At 39.3% G+C, this 23,910-nt stretch overlaps 2 pseudogenes; one reads left to right on the plus strand and one right to left on the minus strand.

Annotated features, from left to right (window-relative positions):
- Positions 1–16,697: 16,697 nt before the first annotated feature.
- LOC120112565 lies at positions 16,698–17,824 on the minus strand (annotated as a pseudogene).
- Positions 17,825–23,406: 5,582 nt separating this feature from the next.
- Positions 23,407–23,504, plus strand: LOC120112675 (annotated as a pseudogene).
- Positions 23,505–23,910: the final 406 nt, after the last annotated feature.

The following is a 23,910-nucleotide window of genomic DNA, read 5'->3' on the forward strand; positions in this document are numbered from 1 at the left end:
CATGGAAAACGAAAAATTTCTTTAGAACTAAAAACAGAAGATGCTAAGCGACTAGTAAAACCTATTTCAAGATACTGATAATTGTGAGATAATCTTTAGTTTAGGAGACATTCGTAAGATAGTGCATGTAGTCACAAGATGGTAAGGTTACATGGGATATATTGATGAGTTAGGTTAATATAACCAGATGAATAAGCTGCCTGCAATTCCATTGGATCATTTAGAAGTTTGTTTTGTGAGTGCTTGACATTTTTCCTAGAAATTCAACTGCTAACAGGAGGTGATTCAGCCATGATTTGCAATGCATAGGGCATATAGTCCAAAACACGCGCATATGAGAGAGAGAGAGAGAGAGAGAGAGAGAGAGAGAACGGAGCAGCTAAATCGTTAATGATTTCCTCAGAAATCAAAGCAATTAAAAGTTACCTACAACAACTGTACCATGAATCACTTGATCATTGAATAACAGCAAAGATGGCGAGATGAATTATTCAACAGCAAAAAGAATTCGGATCCAATTCGGATTTGATTTCGGGTCAACTCATCTATAGCTTTAGAACTTATGTTTGCATTCCTGCGAGCCTAAATAATTTTATAGAATCAAATCGGGTGGGTTTGTAGAATTGAAAATCTAAAATTATCCAAATTTCAAACAGATCGGACCGGGTCTGAATTCAGTAAACTAAGACCCGATCCGAAAAATAGAATAGGTCTAATTTTAGGATCCAACCTGGCCCAACGGGTCCTCCAAAAATGGATCAGGTCGGATCTAAGCAAGTCAGGTCGGTTCACGGGTCAACCCGACCAATTTGCAGCCTTAACTATAGCCGAGGAGTAGTTTTTCAAATCCCTTTTATTATAATGCATTAGATACAACAATGAACAAAAAGATAGATTTGCACAAAAGAACCAAGTACCACACAAATTTATTCTTTTCAAAACCCAAAAAATATTCTACGAAGACACGTGTGGGCATGTGTTTAGTCCCACATTGGTTATGCATGCACTAGGTAGATCTTGAATACTTATATAAAACCAAGGAACCCAAATAATACCTTCCAGTTAGTCTTTTTAGATGAGGGCCTAAGTTATTGCAAATGGTATTGGAACAAACCCGGCCCATGGCCTATATGAACTAGGAGACACTGTAGCATGGACTTATTGATGCTGACCACAAGCCGATAGTGGTGTTTGTGATTAGATTTGAATAGATTTGCACCCTTAGCCTAGCAAGGATGCTACGGATTAAATGAAGGGAGCATGTGAGGACCAGGGCGGGCATACGTTTAGTTCCACATCAGCTATGCACTTAGTAGATCTTGGATATTTGTATAAAGGCAAAAAACCCAAACAATACTTTTCGACTAACTATTTTAGGTGAGATCTTGGGTTTTTATATATTTTCTCACTTAACATTGAGAAGCAGCATATAACCTCAAATTCTTCGAGTTAAATGCATAGCAAAAAGTTGAATCCTTCACGTGATTCTTCTTCTTAAGCTCATGATGTACTAGCCGTTAAACTTCTGCACAAAGTGATCATCTCTCCTTTTAACAAGGATTACTGCATGGTCATCATACTTGATTTTCACCACCATTATGACATCCCTCCTGTAGCCACCAACAAGGTTGTGCTTCCTTGACTGATGCAATTGTAGTGTTACCCAATCTTGCCCCCCTTAAGCAACCTTGGATATTGTCCAAAAATGCTAGTTGAAAGGTATTGATAGGAACCCCCTTTTTACGTCCCATGCTGTCACACAGGATGAACATGGGGGCACAAAACAAAAAGAAAAGAGAGGGATAGGGTTATTCTCACTTTTGGCATAGCAAGCCTCCCAGTCGAAGGCCGACATGACGGGCGCAAGTTAAAGGTCCAAATCTCGTAAAATCGAACCACAAATACCCTGACCAGCTCATGGTCAGCTCCAAATAGGCCCTTTAGTCTACATGGGTCGTAGGCAGTATTTGCTCTGATACTATTTTTATACCTAAAACCTCATCATAAAGCTAGCTAGAAAGTATTATTTTGGTTTCTTGATCTTGTAAAATATTTAAGATCTTCTGACTTACAACCAATATAGGACTAAACACATGTCAATACAAATGCTCACATGTGAATTTGTAAAGTTTAAGCATTAGCATCCCTACCACTTTAAGGGTCCAAATTCAATCAAATAAAATCACAAATTCTACGAATCTAATTACAAATATTTTAATTGGGCTGTAGGCAATCTCGAAAGGGCCCATGCTGTAGTGTCGCCTAGTCTACATAAACTATGGGCTGGATCCACTCTGATACTATTTGTAATAATAAAGAAACTTATCCAAAAAAGCTAGATAGAAGATGCTATTTAAATTTCTTGGGCTATTTAAGTTTTCTGGTTCTATATAAGTACCAAGATCTATCTGGTGTCTAATTGATATTCGGCTAAAAAAATACCCTCATGGGCTCTGATATACCGTTTAAGCCTTAGCATCTTTGCTAGGCTAAGGATTCAAATCTAATCAAATCTAATTACAATTACAAGCACCATAATCAGCCCTTAGTAAATCCCAAATGGCTTGTACTACGACGTCCCCTAGTTTGCATGAGCTATGGATTGGATCCACTATGATACCTTTTATAATAACCCAGAGCTTTACCTAAAAAAGCTAGCAAAAAGATGCTATTTGGATTCTTTATCCCTGAATAAGTACCTAAGATGCATAGCCGAGGTAAGATTAAACACATGATAGGACCTTTCCTAAAAAGATTACCCGGAAGGTGTTATTAGATTTCTTGGCCTTGTATAAGTACCTAATGTCTACCTATGTATAACTGATGTGAGACTAGGTATACACCTGCACAAGCTCTAACACCCCTCCCCCCCTTCAAATCTTGCATGTAGATAATCTACTTTGCGGTGGAAAAATATATGGCTTCGAGGTTGATCCTCGTTTATATGGATGTTCTTTGCTGTTGCAAATTGCAATGACATAAAGAAAGTGTTATTGTTATCTTAAACTACATAGTATGCATGAATTTTTTTATAAAATAAAACAAGTCAATTACATATGATTATGTTGTATTCTAAACAAGTAAATAATCCATCAAAAGTTAATTAATTCTAGCAAATAATACATCAAAAGTTAATTAATTCTATTCAACATCAAGAAACCCCAACTACTAAATTTTTTTCTCAAATTATCAAGCATAATTAGCTGCCTGATCCACTACCAAGGGCTAAAAACATATTAGACATGGATCAGCCTTCAATATATACCTATCCATGCTAGTTTTTATTAGGTAAATTCAGATATGAATATGGATAGCAATCGGATGCTGAAATTAGGGCAAAGATATTTGTTTCTATATTTTTCAATGACTACAGATATGAATATGGATATTAAATAAATACCAAAATTAGTATCCATTTTTGTTCTAAATAGATATGGATGTGAATCAGAAATTGAGCATATCCACATTTATTTTGAGTGGATACATACATGAGTCAGATATTATTCGAATATAAATTAAATTTTTAACAGAATTCAATGATGAGAACAAACATTAATTGTATAATCAAAAAGAATGGGAATAAATTTACTATGCAAAAAACACACAATATATAGGTAACTAAGGATTTAAGATATAATTATTAATCCCACATTGAGGCTGACTTGATCAAGGATCTAGGTCACCGATCTGATTGGATTTGTATTAAAATAATAAAAACTAAAAATTATTTAAATATAAATAAAATAAAATATTGATATTTTTGCATTAAATATCATTATTACTTTTTAATTATAGTATAAATAAAAATAGTCATGAATTTTCTATCTTAGTGAGCGTGGAAGAAAAAATATATAAAAATATAGGAATACATAGAAGTTGCTAATAATTTAAATACTTTTAACAATAAAGGTTTGAAAATATCATAAAGAATAAAATAAGGTATATTATTTTCTATTTTTCATCAAAGAGTTAAGGATCATCAAGTGATTATCTAACGATCTAAAAAAGTGTGAATAGGTAAAATAAACTTCTTTTGAAAGTAATGGATGTTGCAGCTTGGTTGAGGGCTTATGATTCAAACCAGAGATCACTGATTTGAATATTAGATTATATTTTTTATTTTGAGGAATTTTTCTGGGTATCCTCTAGATCTAATGGGATATTAGAATCTCTATCCAAATCCGATTCGGAAACAAAATTTCTATCCATTTTTTATACAAATCAAAAATTGGTTATATGGATATAGATTTGGGTATAGATTTGAATATAAATCAGATAGAAATAAAGATATCATTGTTTGGAGAGTAGAGATAATGTTGCCACTTTTTCTTTGACAAATGTGGGTATCGTTATGGATAAAGATGCTAGTTTGATACTATTATATTTGTAGTGCGTAAAGTATCATATAGTTTAAGACAATCCTCAGTGTACATAACAAGGTATCAAAGCTATACTTTCTCCATTGTAGCAGCGACGATTGCAAGCTAATTTGCTAGCCCAACTATTAAGACTCCCTCAATGCCCAAGATTCATTGTTGATAATGATGTTATTTTTGAGCTTCAATCCTTCCTTTTTGTTTTGTTATTGATTAATGCTCGGAATGTTTGATCATGGCATCTATCGCTTAGAGTCTACTTAATTGTAGATAAAGTTGAATCAATTGCTTATGCTCTTCTTGGTGTAGGTGCATATGTTGTTGTCTAGCACAAATATTTTAGCCATCCATCACTTTCTAATAATCACTAGGCTTCATGTAATATTCCACACATGTAGCAATCTCCATTCTATTATTGAAAGCCGAGTCTTCATCCTTGATGATCACTAGCCATCATGCAGCCTCTAGACTCATCTAAAACTAATTTCAAAAAGGATATGAGAAAACTCTTAAGGAATCAGCATCCAATAAGCTCAAATTTTGTAAACTAGGTCAATAGTACGTCAAATTGCAGTGTTAAAAGCAATGTAATATATATCAATCCAAAAGGTGACATCACCATGGTTAGCACAAGTTGAATTTTTGAAGCTCTATCTACATCCATTATGTCCAGTTTTAAGTTATTTTTCGATGCATCTTGAATAGATTCAATTGAAGCTTGGATAAGGGAGTTATGGCTAAATTATTGTAGTAGTATGAGTGTAGTCAAGCTAGGAATCAAATGACAATAATCTTACTATTCGATTAGTTTGGCCAGCAAATTGCATTTTATTCAACCAAAGGGTCGCCTAATAGTAGTTGGGCTATCATTAGACCATTTTGGATGGAATAATAACTACTGTCAAATAATTTTTTATGCTTACATCACTCCTAAGGACCATATTAGTTCTAAAAGGCTTGCCTTTAATGTAATTTAAATCCTGATCTAATTATGAGGGTACCCACAAGTCTTCTCAAATAAGAAGCTATGTAAAGCTATAAACACTTCCCATGTACTCAAAATTCAATCAATAAAAGCATATCATTGTTAGTGCAACTTGTTTATCTCTTTCTCTTGTATGGTAGATTATATGCATGCTCTAGTGGACTTTGGAGCAGTCCCTAGAGGATTCTGACGAATAATAATAGATGCTAGATTTCAATGAGTCTTAGCCTCCACCGAAGATCGTTGGTGAATTTCAAGCATGATGAAGATTTTCACTGGTAAGGCATAGCTACTAGTTATCCCTTAATCTTAGCCTTTAGTTCTAGTTAGATTTTGTAATTATTTTCTAGTTTCTTCTTCTAGTTTCTAGATTTAATTAGCTTTTAGCTTCTACTTTTTTTGCTTTGCTCCAAAATGCATGCTTATACTTTCCTACCTGTCACCGCATCATGGCGGATACAAATGTTTACATCTTGTCTTGGTAAGATTTTTGTTGCTCCAAATGTTATATTTCATGAATCAAGCTTTTCTAGTCTGAGAAGAAGCACAAACCAGCAAGCTCTTATTAACAGCGTACCAATTATTCCTGCATACTCTGTTTACCTAATTGATAATGCAATCCATCATCATCCACTGCTCACCCCTCCCCTACCTTCTTTGATAAATTACCATCCACCAATAACCCATTTCAATCACCTCCTATTTCAGAGAAGAGAAGAAGAAGTTGAATCCATACTGAGAAAACTTTATCCAGCTCATGAGGTTAATGTAGAGATCGAAGCACTCAAAGAATCAAAGACTGAGGAAGAAGAATCATCTGAGAAGATCAGTTCCATCAAGCTGTTGCAAGCCAAGAGAATGTAGGGAGGCCATATTGGTGGACTCAAGGCTTCAAGACTTCCAGCAGCTTGTGGGTATAAACATTGTCATGTATTATAGTTCTCATTTCAAGTTTGACAATGAAGGGTGTGTGTCATGGGGAGAAGAGGCCATGGTATAAGGGAGGAAGTCGAAACCAATATGGATATGTGTCAAGTGAGTTCGTGGAGGAATTACAGCTGCTAACTGTATCTCTAGTGATCATTGCATAATCTTTCCTATCCCTAATAGAGGCCATTAGGATTGCATGGACCTTTTTGATCTTTGGTTTCACATATATGGCTTCACTATTCTTTAGGTAACAATCTAGGACCTCATCCAAAATAGCTAGCCGAAAGATATTTTTTTGGGTTCCTTAGTCCTGTGTAAGTACCCATGATCTCTTAGGCGAATAACCGATGTGAGACTAAATACATGCCCGCACGAAACTCACATACTCTTCCCATTTAAGTCCTAATATCCTTGTCAGGCTAAGAGTTTACATCTATTCAAATCTAATCATAAGCACTACAATCGACCTATGATCAGCCTTAATGAGCTCTTACTGCAGTATCCCCTATTCCATATGGGTCATGGGATGAGTCTGCTCTGATACCATTTGTAACAACCCAGAGCTTGTGTCATGGATTTTGGTGGTACATGGAATAGTCACATATATCTGGTTGAGTTTGCCTACAACAATAGTTATCAAGCCAGTATTCAGATGGCTCTTTCTGAAGCATTATATGGTAGGAATGTTGATCTTCGATTTATTATGATGATATGGGAGAGAAAATATTATTAGGTCTAGAGGTAGTACAAGAAACTGTAGATAAGATTCAAGTAATTAGATAATGACTTCGCACAACTCAAAATAGACAAAGGATTTATACTGATAATAGAAGAAGAGAGCAGGAAGTTTAGGTTGGCGATCATGTTTTCTTGAAGGTATTTCTCACTAAAGGTGTGATGAGGTTTGAGGTTCGCTATAAATTGAGCCCTAGGTATATTGGTCCATTTGAGATCTTGGATAGGATCAAAAAAGTGGTGTATCGATTGGCATTACTATCAGCTCTGTCGGCAGTGCATAATGTATTCCATATTTCCATGCTGAGGATGTATGTTATGGATCCAAATTATATGGTAGAGCATGAACTATGTGTTTGCATGAGGATCTGACCAATGAAGAGTACCTAGTATGGATGGTGGATAGAAAGAATCAAGTGTTGCAGCATCGGACCATTCCTTATGTAATATCCGGGCCCGATTTGAGCCCAATACCTTTTTGGGCCCGTACTTGAGCATTGGGCCAGGACACCTTATGGGCCCAACTGGGGCCCATTGTTGGCAGCCATTTGATGGCTGCTATCTCATGCCCTGAGGATGGATGTGACTAGGATAGTGCCAGCTGGGAAGTTGTGGAGGGCCCAGCTATTAAGCCCTTCACGAGGAGGAAGCTGGGGGTGACACCTCACCCCAGCTAAAGATCCTTGTGGAGTGATTGATTATAACCCTATTTGATTTTGATGAGCTCAAAGCATTTGAGTATATCTTATGTTTACTAATGAATTCAATCTAGTATTTTAGTGATATCCTTGTAAATTTATGGCTAAGTGTCTCTAGATTTGGTTCAAGACAATTTGGATAAGTTAAGAAGTCAATGTGAACCAAAGTCTGAGACTCGAGTCGACTCCGGAATATTTCGAGTCGACGGGACATTACGAGTCGACTCCGACTGAGAACAGATAGACGAACAGAAAGATACAACTCAAAACCTGTCAGCGAGTCAACTCCGATGCTTGCCGAGTCGACTCCAGAGTAGTATGAGTCGACTCCAGGGGGTTACAAACACAAAGACAGAGAAGGTATATTGGACCCTGAGAGCCGAGTCGACTCCTGAGGAACGCGAGTCGACTCCAATGGTTGGCAGGTCGACTCCAAAGGAAGCGAGAGTCGACTCTCAGTGTAATACAAGACAAAAGTCAGAGAGCAATTTTCGGACACTGAGAGCCGAGTCGACTCCCGCAAAGGGCGAGTCGACTCCGAGACAGCGCGACCCCAAAAAGACAGAAGACTGCTTTTCGGATACTGAGAGCCGAGTCGACTCCAGAACAGTCCGAGTCGACTCCAAGACAGCACGAGCCAAAAGACAGAAGCTTGGGAGTTCGGACTCTAAGTGCCGAGTCGACTCCCAGAATTCACGAGTCGACTCGAGTGAGCAAACTTGGAAAATGCATCCATGGATTCCTTGGGATGAGCCGACTCCAAAAGTGCCAGGTCAGCTCCAGACTCTGGGGAGTCGACTCCGAGTTAAGTCGAGTCGACTCCCAGTCGAGAAGAGCACTTTAATTCAAATCTGGAACAGTTGCCGAGTCGACTCCAGAAAAGCATGAGTCGACTCCTGCTGCAACCGAGTCGACTCCAGATCGCGCGAGTCGACTCCGATCCCAACGGAAATATTGTCAGGTTGTGCAGAATGTGCAGAACGGCTAGTAGATTGTGTCTAACGGCTAGTTTCCGTGGGGAATGGCTTAAATAGCCACAGAGGACTGTAGCAAAGCAGAAAAGTAACATTCCTTTCAAAGAAAACACAATAACTTCATCTGCCAAAGGAATTTCAGCGGAAAAGAAGGAAGAGAGCCATTAACTCCATTCAACCAACTCTTCCCAGCATTAAAGAAATCTCCTTCTGCCTTCAAGTCTTCAAGACATTCAAGAGGAGACCCAAAGTTCGAGAAGCCCTCCACTACATCATCATAAACTTGTTTGAGGGCTCTTAACTTTTCTATTATTCATATTGCTGAATATCTGCTTATTTAGAAGCTGTATTTTTCTCTTTGTTCTTTCTATCCATTTGGTCCTTACTTGATTCAATCAGGGGATTGAATCAAGGGTGTAAAGGTTTGTTGGTGAGCCTAGGTTGAAACCAACGTATAAGGGTTCGATTGTGATCCCGGAAAAACAATCGGGTGGTTCTAGTCGGTGAGCCTGGGAAAACCGACCGAGTTCGTTGTGACCTCGTAAAACAACAAGTTAGGTTGTGAGCTTGTAAAACAACCGGCTGTAATCCGAGGGGTTATAGTGAATTTCCAAGTGAGGCTTGGGGAGTGGACGTAGGAGCAAGGGTTAGCTCCGAACCACTATAAAATCTTTGTGTTTGTGATTGCCTTGTCATCTCTTACTTTCATTTCATTCACTGCACATAGCATCTAATTAATTAACTTGCAAAAAGTATTAATTAGTTATCCACAGACATTTTAATTGCAATAATTATTTTAAAACCCAATTTACCCCCCCCCTCTTGGGTTGTCTATCTGGGCAACAAGTGGTATCAGAGCCTGAACTCTACTACCCAAAGAGTAAAAGATCAAAATGACAACCCTATTTGGATCTTCTCACATTGAGGGCCAGTCCACACATAGACCTCCATTCTTTAATGGATCCGACTACTCATATTGGAAGGCTAGGATGAGAATATTTATCCAAGCCCAAGACTATGAGATGTGGACCACCATACTAAATGGACCATACATCCCATCCATTCATGTAGAAGGTGTCACTGTACCCAAGCTTGAAAAGGATTGGGATGACAATGACATAAGGAAGGCACAACTAAATGCCAAAGCCATGAATGTACTTTATTGTTCTTTAGATAGAAATAAATTCAATAGAGTCTCTACTTGCAATTCTGCAAAAGAGATTTGGGATAGACTTGAAGTGACCCACGAGGGCACAAATCAAGTAAAAGAATCCAAAATAAATATATTAGTACATAAGTATGAATTATTTAAAATGGATTCTAATGAAACAATCACTTGCATGTTCACTAGATTTACTGACATTGTCAATGGCCTAAAAAGCCTTGGCAAAAATTATACTAACAGTGAGCTTGTCAGGAAGATTCTTCGCTGTCTACCAAGGTCATGGGAAGCCAAGGTGACGGCAATCCAAGAAGCCAAGGACTTGAACAAGCTTCCACTTGAGGAGCTTCTTGGATCCCTAATGACGCACGAGCTCACAATGAAACAACACAGCGAAGAAGAGTCCTCCCACAAGAAAAAGGTAATAGCCCTCAAATCTGTTTCTACTAACAAAGACTTATCTTGCAGCAGCAGCAGTGAAGAGGAAGACAATGAGGGAGATGATGATGAGGCTCTTCTCGTACGTAAGTTCAGAAAATTCATCAATCGTAAGAAGACTTTTCATCAAAGGAGAGGCCCCTCAAGTTCCTATCACAAGGATAAAGGTAAGGAAAGGAAAAATGAGGGAATCGGATGCTACGAATGTAAGAAGCCGGGACACTTCAGAGCAGACTGTCCTTTGCTCAAGAAGGCCAGCAAGTACAAGAAAAAGAAGGTCCTCGTCTCTACCCTATCGGACTCCGATACATCTTCATCATCATCGGATGAGGAACAAGAAGAAAAGGCCAATCTATGCTTTATGGCAAACGAAAATGAGGTAACATCTGAAACGCATTTAGATTTTACCTTTGATGAGTTATATGATGCGTTTAATGAATTAATGGATGAATATAAGACAATAAGCTTTAAGAATAAAGAGCTAAAACTAACCAATCAATCTCACCTCCATAAATATGATAAATTAGTTAAGGATAAGGATTTTATCACTAAAGAAAATTTAGAACTTAAGACAAGCAACCAAATGTTAATTCAAAAAACTAATACCTTGAGTAAAGATAACGAAAAACTAGCCAAGGAAATTTCTGAACTTAAAAAGGATAAACAAACTATTGGAAGTAATTTCACAAAAGACTTAGATGCACTAAAAACAGAAAAACAAAAGTTGGCACTAGAACTTGAGAAGTACAAGCCTTTTGTAGAAAAATTTACTTATAGTTCAGAAAAATTAGAAATGATACTTAATAGTCAACGAGCTGTGTTCAATAGAGCTGGTTTAGGGTATAAACCTAAAAATAAGCAAAAACTCCTTAGTAATTTCTTCGTTAAAGCAGGAGAAAGCAAAACTAAGAAAATAACATGTTTTTGCTGTGGAACACTAGGACACAAAGCAAATGTATGTGATTATAGAAAAGGAAAAACTAAAAGAAAAATTAAAAGGGTTTGGGTTCCAAAAGGAACCAACATTACTAACCATGAAGGACCCAAGAAAACTTGGGTACCTAAAATTGTATGACTTGCTTGTGTAGGAGTGTCTTGCAGCCAAGGTCGACAAAAATTGTTGGTACTTGGATAGTGGCTGCTCAAGACACATGACGGGTGACAAGGATCAATTCTTCACCCTTGAAGCTAAGAAGGGAGATGCTGTGACTTTTGGAGACAATAACCAAGGTCACATCATTGGTATAGGTAAAGTACAAATTACCCCTTCAACCTTTATTGATAATGTTCGATATGTTGATGGTCTTAAGCATAATTTACTTAGCATTAGTCAATTGTGTGATAGAGATTTTGATGTTTTGTTCAAACCATCACTATGCATCATTACCAACTCAAATGACAATAGTTTAGTTTTTAAAGGAATAAGACGTGGGAATGTGTATGTTGTAGACCTTGAGGATCTTGCCAAACATAACCCATGTTTAGTTGTTAATGAAACTAAGGATAATGATGCTAGTTGGTTATAGCACCGTAAGTTAGGTCATGCAAGCATGGACACAATATCAAAACTAATTAAAAGAGATTTCGTGATAGGTTTGCCAAAACTAAAGTTTGAAAAGAATAAGATATGTGAAGCTTGTCAATATGGCAAACAATCAAGGAACTCTTTTAAATCCATAAATTGTGTCTCTACCTCTAGACCTCTAGAACTACTACACATGGATCTATTCGGACCAACTAGAACCACAAGTCTAGGAGAAAATAAATATAGTCTAGTTATTGTAGATGACTTTTCTAGATATACTTGGGTCATGTTCTTAGCTCATAAAGATCAAGCATTTTCAGTTTTTAAGAAATTTCATAAGGAAGTAACAAATGCTAGAGATACTTCAGTCATAGCTATTAGAAGTGACCATGGAACCGAATTTGAAAATCATTTATTTGATGAGTTTTGTAGTAAAAAGGGAATAACTCATAATTTTTCTGCACCTAGGACTCCACAACAAAATGGAGTTGTAGAAAGGAAAAATAGAATCCTAGAGAAAATGGCTAGAACCATGCTATGTGAAAATAACCTCCCTAAGTACTTTTGGAAAGAAGCCATTAATACCTCATGTCATAGACTAAATAGAGTTTTATTGAGACTCATTATAAAGAAAACACCTTATGAACTTTGGAAAAACAGAAAACCAAAGGTAAACTATTTTCATGTCTTTGGATGTAGGTGTTTTGTTCATAATAATGGGAAAGATAATCTAGGTAAATTTGACTCTAAATCTGATGAGGGTATATTTTTGGGGTACTCTACAACTAGTAAAGCCTATAGAGTCTTTAATAAAAGAACCCTTGTTATTGAAGAATCAATACATGTAGTTTTTGATGACTCTAGTGATAATTCTTCTAGCAAGAGAGTTGATCTTGATGATGATGCTGAAATACTTGAAGAAAAGATTGATGAGATGACATTACAAGAAGATGAACAAAAATTAATTGGAAATGCATCATTAAACCAAGAGGCTGTTGTGGATCATGGGCTGACTAAGGCTTGGAGGTATGCTCATGGGCATCCTAAGGATTTAATTTTAGATGATCCATCTCAACCTGTTAGGACTAGAGCATCTCTTAGGAACTTAAATAATCATCTAGCTTTTGTCTCACATTTTGAACCCAAACACATAGAAGAAGCTGAAAAAGATGTAAATTGGATAAATGCAATGCAAGAAGAATTAAACCAATTTACTAGAAACAAGGTATGGAACCTAGTTGAACGACCCTCTAAATATTCAATTATAGGTACCAAATGGATATATAAAAATAAACTTGATGAAAATAGAATTGTAATTAGGAATAAGGCTAGACTAGTAGCAAAGGGCTATAATCAAGAAGAAGGTATAGATTTTGATGAAACCTTTGCTCCTGTAGCTAGACTTGAGGCAATCAGACTATTACTAGCATTTGCATGCTCTAAGGATTTCAAATTATTTCAAATGGATGTAAAAAGTGCATTTCTAAATGGGCATATTAATGAGGAGGTGTATGTAGAACAACCTCCTGGTTTTGAAAATCATCAATACCCTAATCATGTGTATAAATTGAACAAAGCACTTTATGGTTTGAAACAAGCACCTAGAGCATGGTATGAAAGACTTAGCAAATTTCTACTAGATCATGAGTTCTCTAGGGGAAATATAGATACAATACTGTTTTTGAAGAAGAAAAACAAAGATATGTTATTAGTGCAGATTTATGTTGATGATATTATTTTCGGTGCTACTAACAATCGCTGATGCAAAAATAAAATTGTTCTCCCAAGTGCAGGAGAATCGCACAAGTAGTAAATTCTCGGAAGTCCGAGGTCGAATCCTCAGGGAACGAAATATGTATGAGATTACTTAGTATAATTTCAGATTAATTAATTCAATAAATTTATGGATCAAAATGATGTTTTAATTTCAGAAATTAAAAGCAAAAATAATATATCAATAAACAAAGTTCTATGAAATAAAGATGGTAGGGATCTGGAATCCCCCTTGATGATATTGCATCCAAGAAATAAACTCTATGGTTCTTGATTAAAAATGAATTGTAGGATAGATCTAATCATGGTATATGTTTCATGAACATATGAACTCAATTTCAAAGCATTCGTCGTGCTTTCTACGTCTACGACGAATCAAATACTAAAGCAATCCATATATCAATAATCATAATCCATTAAAGTGCTATCTACGAAATAACTATGCATGGATCAAAAACTTATCAGTAAATATAATTCATTCAAGGCAAAAGTTTAGAGTTTACTTCAAAGAGCAATACATCAAAGGTTCCTCCATCTCCCTCCCTAAGAAATTAGCCGTCCATCAACATAAAAGAAATCTCCCCTGTTCCTCTTCCTTCACTCTTTTTTTTTTCTTTTTATTTTCGGAAACAGGACATGCCCTGTTTCCTCTCTTTCTTTTTTTCTTTTCAATAGGGGCTCTACTTTCGGATGAGGGATGCCGACTCTGTTTTATTTTCTTCTCTTTTAAACCCCCGAGAGCCTCCCTTCCCTTCCCAGCCGAGAGGGACATGCGGTGGAGATGGCCGGATGAGATGAAATCCCGGGAGAAGGGGATGGACGTGGACGGCTAGAGATGCTCGCGGACGGAAGGATGAAACTGTGGATCCGGAAGAATCGGACGCTGGATGGATCGCGATCTTCGCGGGATGCACGCGAAGGCTGGGAAGATGATCACAGAAGCTGGGATCTCGGAAGAAGTTTGAGGTGTGGAAACTGGATCACGGACGCCTGCGGGAGAAGCGGAAGGAAGCTGAGATCTTTGCTGGAATCTTGGATGCGGACGCGTGCGGGATCTGGGAGAAGCTGAAGATCATGGGATGCTGGGATCTTCGGACTCGGATGGGAGAAGCGCAATGGATAGCAGGGATGCTGGGACGCGTGGACTGATCGCGAGTTGATGAGCTGCATGCGGACGCTGGGAAGCTTCGCGGGGATGAATGCATGGATTCGGATGATGTGCTGTGGGTTGCTGGCGCAGAGAAGACGGAAAACAGTTCCTTGGGGTCGCAAATTCGGAAGACGCCCGGATGGATCACGCTCTTCCACGCTGGCGCTGTGAACTGGGATGACCTGGAGAGAAAGGAGATCCGGGAAGAGCTGGGACGCGTGGACTGCGAGGAAGATGCTGAAGGAAGCTTGGACTGATCACACGAACACGGGATGGGAGCTGGGATGCATGGCTTTGGACTCGGGTTGCTGGATGCTTCGTGGACGCACAGGAGAAAGACCTGATTGCGGGTTCCAAGAGCTGGGAGAAAGGGTCTTCGGACGTGGCAGCTGATGCGGGGGTGACGGCTGGGATGAGTGAACTCCAAAAGCCTTTGAAATGGGGGAAAGAAGAGAATGCTCATTTCTTCCACGCAGGCGGAGACGTTGAATAGATGCCGGCTTGCAAAAGACTGAAGCTGCAACGAAGTAGACGGCTGAACTTGACCTCCTCCTAGTATGCAACTGGGGTCGACCCATGCGGTTGGCTGGTCACCTACGGTGATGCATATTTTTGGACTCGATGCGCATTTCAACTTGATTTACGATCACCTGCACCCAACAAAAATAAAATATTAATGCAGCACTGTTATCATTATTTGTTAGCAATAATGCTAATTTAAGTGATGTGTAGATCGCACTTTTGTGCTCTCATCACACCCCCCAACTAGCTTATTGCTAGTCTCTAGCAATTAACAAGCAACTGATAAAATGAGAGTACAAAAAGTGTTGGTTGGTCCTTTGATGTTTTATTAGAACTAATTGCATAAAATTAAGATAAGTACTCACTTTCGTAGGAATCACGATTGCACTTAGCACGTGCAACAAGCCGTTAAACCCCTAGGTTACCCTAGTGGACGAGTGTTGTCTCGTGAGGGTTTTCAGGGATGCTACCCACAAACATCATACATGATATAACATGACATGAGATCATAATAAAAAATGTGAAATAAATTCTAAGCTAATACACATGTAATTAATCGATATATATTTTCAAGCATTGCAACTGTCAAAGCAAGGAATATAAAAGTGTAGTGTGCATCAAATTATATGACTTTCTCAGAGTACTAATACCTCCACCACAACAGAGCACCGCCTGAGTTTTAGGTGCACTACTCAAGTCCACAAATGTTTTCTACACTTTATTAGAACCTGATCCATCAAATTTTCAGAATATCACATGTTGTCTAAATTTGTCAAGAATGGTTCGCATGTAAAGAAAGAGCTATCAATCTCAACTAAACAACCCGGGTACACAGAGGTCCAATACAATGGCGTTAAACCAGCCATTACCACATGTCACTAGGTTCAGCCTAACCAACTCATTCATGCTTATTTTTATTTCATTTTCATTTTTTTTTTCAATACACATGACAACTACAGCTATCCAACCCCATTAGGCTCTAGTAAGGTCCATGTAGCGAGCTTTCAGTTAATGACCCCTGATCCAGTTGGCTCAAGACATTAGGTGAAACACCCCTCGGACTTAATTACTCGAACCAGACTACGCCACGAGGCCAGACTTGTCATCATAAGTATTATTATTATTATTATTTTTTTGAATAATAATTATGCAAGAAAAGAAATGATAGACTGAACTATATAAATATTTTTATTATATATGTGACTGCATCGTGACTATAGGTCAACCAAAGTCGGATCATAAGGCACCTAAGTAATCTACACTACTAGAAATGTCGGTTTTACCGACGCTTTTTTGCCGACGCTTGTCGCAAGCGTCGGCAAGTTTTGGTCTTTTGTCGGCGGTTTAAAAAAAGTGTCGAGATTAGTTGACGCTTCCTGGGATAAGACGACGCTAAGTAGCGTCGAAAAATTAAAAAAAGGCCGACGCTTCTGAAAGCGTCGTCGGAAGCCATTTTTGAATTCGTCAGAGGCCGCACCCCCCTCCCCTCCTCTCTTCATTGCTCTTTCTCGATCTCAGTTAAATAAAATCAGTTGAACGATTTAGCCCCACATCGGCGGATCAACAAGTGGTGGTGGGGAATTAGGAGGGCGGAGGTGGAGATGCGATGATGGACACCGAGCTCGTCCTGGAGAAGGCGCTGGGCTTGGCGTCCAAGTGCCAAGCCCACGGCGTGATGCGCCGCATCTTCGCCATCATCCCCACCACCGCCTTTGCCAAGATGTCCACCCAGCTCGGTGGCGGCGTTGGGGTTGGCCTTGACGTCCTCCACCACCCGGCGGGCCTCCTCCTCCCAGCCATGGCGGTTCTGCTGCACGACCTTGCGCCAGTGCGCCAGTGCGCCAGTGCTCGCCGTAGACGGTGAAGACCATGTCCTGGCCTTTGCCGGTGAAGATGTCGAAGACGACGTTGCGGGTACGGGAGCCGAACTCGACGCCCTGGGTGTGCAAGACATCGCGGGCCATCTCGGGGGACGAGACCACGACGAGGTTCCGCTGGCCCATGCGGAGGAGGAAGATGTCGTCGAAGCGCTTGGCGAGAACTGTCAGATTTTGATAGTTGAGGTCGTCGCCGAAGCGCTTCCCCCGGAGCTTGGACACGGCGATGGCGAAGATCCATTGCTCTCCACACGAGACCAAAGGCAAAGAGAGAGTTTCAGCAAAAAAAAAGGGGGGGGGGAGAGAGAGAGAGAGAGAGAGAGAGAGAGAGAGAGAGAGAGAGAGAGAGAGAGAGAGACGGGAGCCAGGTGGGTGGCGAGGATTGGGATGGAGTGGATGAGAGGTGGGGTGGGGACTTGGGAGGGTTTTAAAGGGGGTGTGACGGAGACGGGAGCCGGATGGGTGGCGAGGATTGGGATGGAGTGGATGAGAGGTGGGGTGGGGACTTGGGAGGGTTTTAAAGGGGGTGGGGTTGACGGAGACGGGAGCCGGGTGGGTGGCGAGGATTGGGATGGAGTGGATGAGAGGTGGGGTGGGGACCTGGGAGGGTTTTAAAGGGGGTGGGGTTGACGGAGGGCGCTAAACGGAGGGTTGACGAAGTAGGTGAGGGTTGGCGCATGGCGCGCAGGAAGCCAGGTGGAGTGGTTGTAAACGCCGACGCTTTAAAGCGTTGCTAAGTGCGTGACATTCTAAAGTTTTAACGACGCTTAAAAGTGTCGCTAAATGAGTTTTTAGCGACGCTTTTAAGCGTCGCTAAAAGTTAGCGACGCTTTTCCAAAGCATCGGCAAATATTTTTTTCACTCTTACATAGCCGACGCTTTGGCGACGCTTTGGAAAGCGTTAGGAAGAAATGTACCGACGCTTATAAGCGTCGGTAAAGACCTTAAAAAGCGTCGCCTAAGCTTCTTTTTCTTGTAGTGCTAGTCGGGATATTCAACCTCTATCTTTATGTGAAAACCAAATCCTGAACCTTATGGTACGAACAAGGATACTCATACTTCTTTTATGGATAAGGCTAACAAAAATGCAGTTAACAAATATGAACTCCTGAGGCCTTCCTATTGTCATTAAGTACACGTGTGGGGATCTAATAATAGGTCTCTGATCAGTCATAGTATGCATGTGTTCCTTGCCTTAATAGTTGCACACACTCAATATGAAAATACATGTGCATTTGCTCAGAAAAGAAAGTAATAGAATAAATCAAATGCAAAAACTTTTTTTTTTTTTTTTTTGCAAAATATTTCCCTCCCCCCAACTTAAATATTGCATTGTCCTCAATATAAAAGATGCAAGAAAGCTATATGTGAGAAACAATAGAGAAAAGAATATTAGAGAGAAGAAGAATACCTTGAGCTGTTGATTTCCAGAAAAGAAGACCTACAAAATAAAAAAATTAATTCTAACTAATATACACATACCTTGGCCGTCATGCTCAGTCATAAGAAGACTCCTCCAAGGGAAAGGAGTCCTCTTCATCTGCAAAATTCTCAAAAAAAGATTTTAATCTGTGTCCATTTACCTTAAAAATTTGACCATCCTGTGGATTCTCAATTTCAACTGCCCCGTGTGGAAAAACAGTTTTTACAATGAAAGGACCTGTCCATCTTGATCGTAACTTTTCAGGAAACAGATGTAAGCGAGAGTCATACAAAAGAACTTTTTGTGCAGGTTCAAAAGATTTTCTTAGAATTGATTTATCATGCCTAATTTTCATTCGTTCTTTACAAAGTCTAGCATTGTCATACGCATCCCGACGAATTTCATTCAACTCACTTAATTGTAATTTTCGAATTAAACCAGCATCTGACAATTCAAAATTCAATTTTCTAATGGCCCAATATGATTTATGCTCTAATTCAACAGGTAGATGACATGCTTTTCCATAGACTAGCCGATACGGGGACATACCAAGAATAGTTTTATAAGCAGTACGGTAAGCCCACAATGCGTCAGAAAGTTTTAACGGTCAGTCTTTGCGTGATGGATTCACCGTTTTCTCTAAAATTCGTTTAATTTCCCGATTGGCTAACTCTACTTGGCCACTAGTATGCGGGTGATAAGGAGTTGCAATTCTATGAGTGATACCGTACTTTCTCAATAGGATCTCAAAAGGCTTATTACAGAAATGTTTTCCCCCATCACTAATTATAACCTTGGGTATCCCAAATCGTGAAAAGATATTTTCTTTTAGAAATTTCAAAACAGGTTTGTGATCATTAGTTCTACAGGCAACAGCTTCTACCCATTTTGACAAATACTCAACACCAACTAAAATATACTCATGGCCAAAAGATGGTGGAAACGGACCCATGAAATCAATACTCCACATGTCAAAAATTTCAATAGCAGTAATGGGCTGAAGAGGCATCATTTGCCTACGAGTTAGACTTCCAACACGCTGACATGGGTCACATGTCCTACAGAACTCGTGGGCATCTTTAAATAGTGTAGGCCAATAAAAACCACATTGTAACACCTTAGCAGCTATTTTCTTATATGCAAAGTGTCCTCCGCAAGCACTGGCATGACAAAAAGAGAGTACACTTTGTATCTCATGATCCGGAATGCATCTTCTAAAGATTTGATCATTACAATACTTGAACAAATAGGGGGCATCATAATAATAACTTCTTACTTCACGTAAGAAATTATTCTTTATCATTCGATCCCCAATGCTCCGGCATCCGGTTCGTGACAAGAAAGTTTACAATATCAGCAAACCATGGCATAGTAGAAAGTGCAAATAATTGCTCTTCAGGGAACGAGTCCTTGATGGGCAACTGTGGCACCGAATCATTAAAAACTAGCCGTGATAAATGGTCAGCAACTACATTTTTTACTCCCTTTTTATCTTTGATAGTGATGTCAAATTCTTGGAGTAGAAGTATCCATCGTATTAAGCGTGGTTTGGCATCTTTCTTATCCAATAAATATTTTAGCGCTGCATGATCTGTAAAGATAACAATAGGAGCACCAAGGATATAAGAACGAAATTTGTCTAATGCAAATACTACTGCAAGCAATTTCTTTTCGGTGGTGGTGTAATTCATTTGAGCATCATTTAAAGTTTTGCTTGCATAGTAAATGACATATGGCTTATTATCCTTGCGTTGTCCTAGGACAGCTCCTATCGCATAGTCACTAGCATCGCACATGATCTCAAAAGGTAATGACCAATCGGGTGGTCGCACGATGGGTGCAGTGCTAAGCATAGACTTCAACTTTTCGAATGCCTCTTGACAGGTTTCAGTCCAATTGAACGGTGTATCAAGGGATAGGAGGTTACATAATGGTCGGGCTATGACACTAAAGTCCTTGATGAACCTCCTATAAAATCCGGCATGACCCAAAAATGATCTAACATCTCTAACCGTCTTGAGTGCAGATAGCTTGGCGATTAAGTCAATCTTAGCTCTATCAACTTCCATGCCCTTCGATGAAACAATATGTCCTAGGACAATTCCCTTTGGCACCATGAAGTGGCATTTCTCCCAATTCAGTATCAGGTTCTTTTCTATACACCGAGCTAAGACAGCTTGTAAATGTAGTAAACAATCATCAAAAGAATCGCCAAAAATAGAAAAATCATCCATGAACACTTCCAAAAACTTCTCGTTCATGTCTTCAAAAATACTGAGCATGCATCTTTGAAATGTTGCAGGTGCATTACATAACCCGAACGGCATCCGACGGAAAGCAAATGTACCAAAAGGACAAGTGAAAGTAGTCTTCTCTTGATCTTCTGGTGAAATCTCGATTTGGTAGTATCCGGAATAGCCATCGAGAAAACAATAAAAATTATGTCCTGCAACTCTTTTCAAAACTTGGTCTAGGAAGGGTAAGGGAAAGTGATCTTTCCTAGTGACCAAATTCAATTTTCGATAGTCAACACACATGCGCCAACTCGTGGGGACACGAGTCGGGACTAACTCACCCTGCTCATTTTTGACTACCGTCAGACCTGCTTTTTTGGGCACGACTTGAGTAGGACTTATCCACTTGCTATCGGAAATTGGGTAAATAATACCCACGTCAAGCAACTTGAGGACTTCTGCTTTAACCACATCTCTCATCGTAGGATTCAACCTGCGTTGCATTTGCCTTGTGGTTTTGGCATTGTCCTCCAAATATATCCGGTGCGTACAAATTAAAGGGCTAATCCCCTTCAAGTCTGCAATAGACCACCCTAAAGCTCCTCTATGATTCTTTAGAACACCAAGTAATTTTCTTTCTTGGGCATGATCAAGACAGATGAGATGATTATAGGAAAAGTGTCATCGGATCCAAGAAAGGCATACTTGAGTTCCTTCGGTAAAGGTTTCAACTCGAGCTTAGGTGCTTGTTCATGGGATGGTACTATCTTTGCTCCTCGAGATGGCAAATGTTCAAATTCCTCTATTCTCGGTCTCCACCCATTGACCATCATGACATCCGAGTTATCTAAAATAGGTGGGACCGTATCATCAGCAGTACCTTCAGAACACCAATCTATCAAACCATTGTTAGCCGATTCAGTAAATGTTTCTTTTAACAAATATTCTTCCGCAATGGTTTCAACCCATTCAACTTCTTTACTTTCTTCATGTTCACTGGGTTGTTTGTCTATACTAAAGACGTTCAGTTCCAAAGTCATATTGCCAAAAGAAAGCTTCATGACACCATTCCTACAATTGATCAATGCATTAGAAGTTGCAAGAAATGGGCGTCCTAAGATGACCGGAATCTGAGATGGTGAATTGGAAGCCGGATGTGTGTCCAGTACGATAAAGTCAACAGGAAAATAGAACTTATCTACTTGGACCAACACATCTTCGATAATTCCTCTAGGAACCTTCACTGACGTGTCAGCTAATTGTAAAGTCACAGTTGTTGGCTTCAACTCACCCAAACCGAGTTGCTCATATACCGTATATGGCAACAAGTTCACACTCGCTCCTAAATCTAGTAATGCTCGCTCAATCCTAAAATTGCCAATGATGCACGAGATAGTTGGGCAACCTGGATCCTTATATTTAGGAAGAATGTTATGCTGTAAAATTGCACTCACATTTTCAGCCAGAAATGCCTTCTTCTTGACATTTAAACGACGCTTGACAGTGCATAAATCTTTTAAAAATTTTGCATAGGAAGGCACTTGTTTTATTGCATCAAGAAGAGGTACATTGATTTTTACTTGCTTAAAAAGCTCAAGAATTTCAGAGTTTGGTTCAAGCTTTTGCAAGGGCTTTAATCTTTGTGGAAATGGTGCAGGAAAAGGACATTCAATTTTTTCAGTAGATGTTGGTGCTTCAGTTTCTTCATTATCCTTTTCTTTTGTCTTGGGAGGGTCAGAATCAGGTATGACTTGTGTTTGTTCTGGGACTGGTCGGTCAATAATCTTTCCACTTCGCAATGTTATTATACTCTTTGCTTGCTCTTTATGCGAAGTTAAAGATGATGCATTGCTACCGCCGTAGACTTGAGGGTTAGGTTGTGGTTGAGCTGGTAGCTTACCCTTCTCTTGAGCACTTAAAGCAGTGGTCAGCGTTGTCAGTTGATTTCTTAATTCATCATTGATTTTAGCTTGACCTTGCATGAAAGATTGCAAAGTTTCTTCGAGACTGGATTTTTGAGGGGGTGCGTGTGCATAATGAGGTTGCGGAGGTGGAGGAGTTGGGTTATATACTTGTTGAGGTTGGTCATTCCTCCACCTGAAATTTGGATGGTTCTTCCATCCAGGATTGTAAGTACCCAAAAAAGGATTATTGAAAGATTTTTGATAGGTATTCATAACATTGGCCTGATCGTGCAAGACTTCCTTGAATGCGGGTATTGTGGGGCAATCAGTGATGAGATGGCCAGGCATCTCGCAAATCCTACAACACTCGCTGTTATGTTCTACGGTCTTGACGGGTTCAATCCTTCTAAGTTCAATTTCCTCTACCTTCCTAGTAAGAGCTGCCATTTTAGCCTGAATATCATCCTGAGTATTAAGGTTGTAAAGGCCCCCGTGTGGAATGCTAGTAGGCTTAGGCAAAGGTTTATTCACTCTATCCCCTGTATCCCATAATTGTGCAGTCTCTGCGAGAGAGTCTAAATAGTCCCATGCCTCATCGGGTCGCTTTTCCAAAAATAGACCATTGCACATAGTCTCTATAAATTGTTTTAACTGTGGAGACAATCCTTCGTAAAAGAAACTAATGGTTCTCCATGTTTCAAACCCATGATGAGGACAAGAGAGAAGCAAATCTTTAAATCTCTCCCAGCATTCATAAAATGTTTCATGGTCTTTTTGTTGGAAATTACTAATGTGCCTTTTCAAAAAGTTAGTCCTTTGTGCGGGAAAGAATTTTTTCAAGAATTCTCTTTGCATATCATGCCATGTTCCTAGCGATCTAGGTCTCAAGGAGTTCAGCCATGTTTTAGCTTTATCCTTTAAGGAAAAAGAAAACAAGGTCAATTTAAGGACATCTTCCGATACATTTGGCACTTTAAATGTGATGCTAATTTCCTCAAAATCCTTAAGGTGAAGATAAGGGTTCTCGGATTCCATTCCAAGATACTTTGGCAGCAATTGAATTACTCCTGGTTTGATTTCAAAGTGTCCTACATTTTCAGGAATAATCATGCATGAAGGTTGACTAGTCCTAGTGGGATGTAAGTATTGTCGAAGTGTCATAACTGGGGGTCTACCTTCATTACTGTTGGGGGAAAAACCCCAA

Source organism: Phoenix dactylifera, chromosome 11 (assembly GCF_009389715.1).
Source record: "Phoenix dactylifera cultivar Barhee BC4 chromosome 11, palm_55x_up_171113_PBpolish2nd_filt_p, whole genome shotgun sequence".
In the NCBI taxonomy this organism is placed as follows: Eukaryota; Viridiplantae; Streptophyta; class Magnoliopsida; order Arecales; family Arecaceae; genus Phoenix; species Phoenix dactylifera.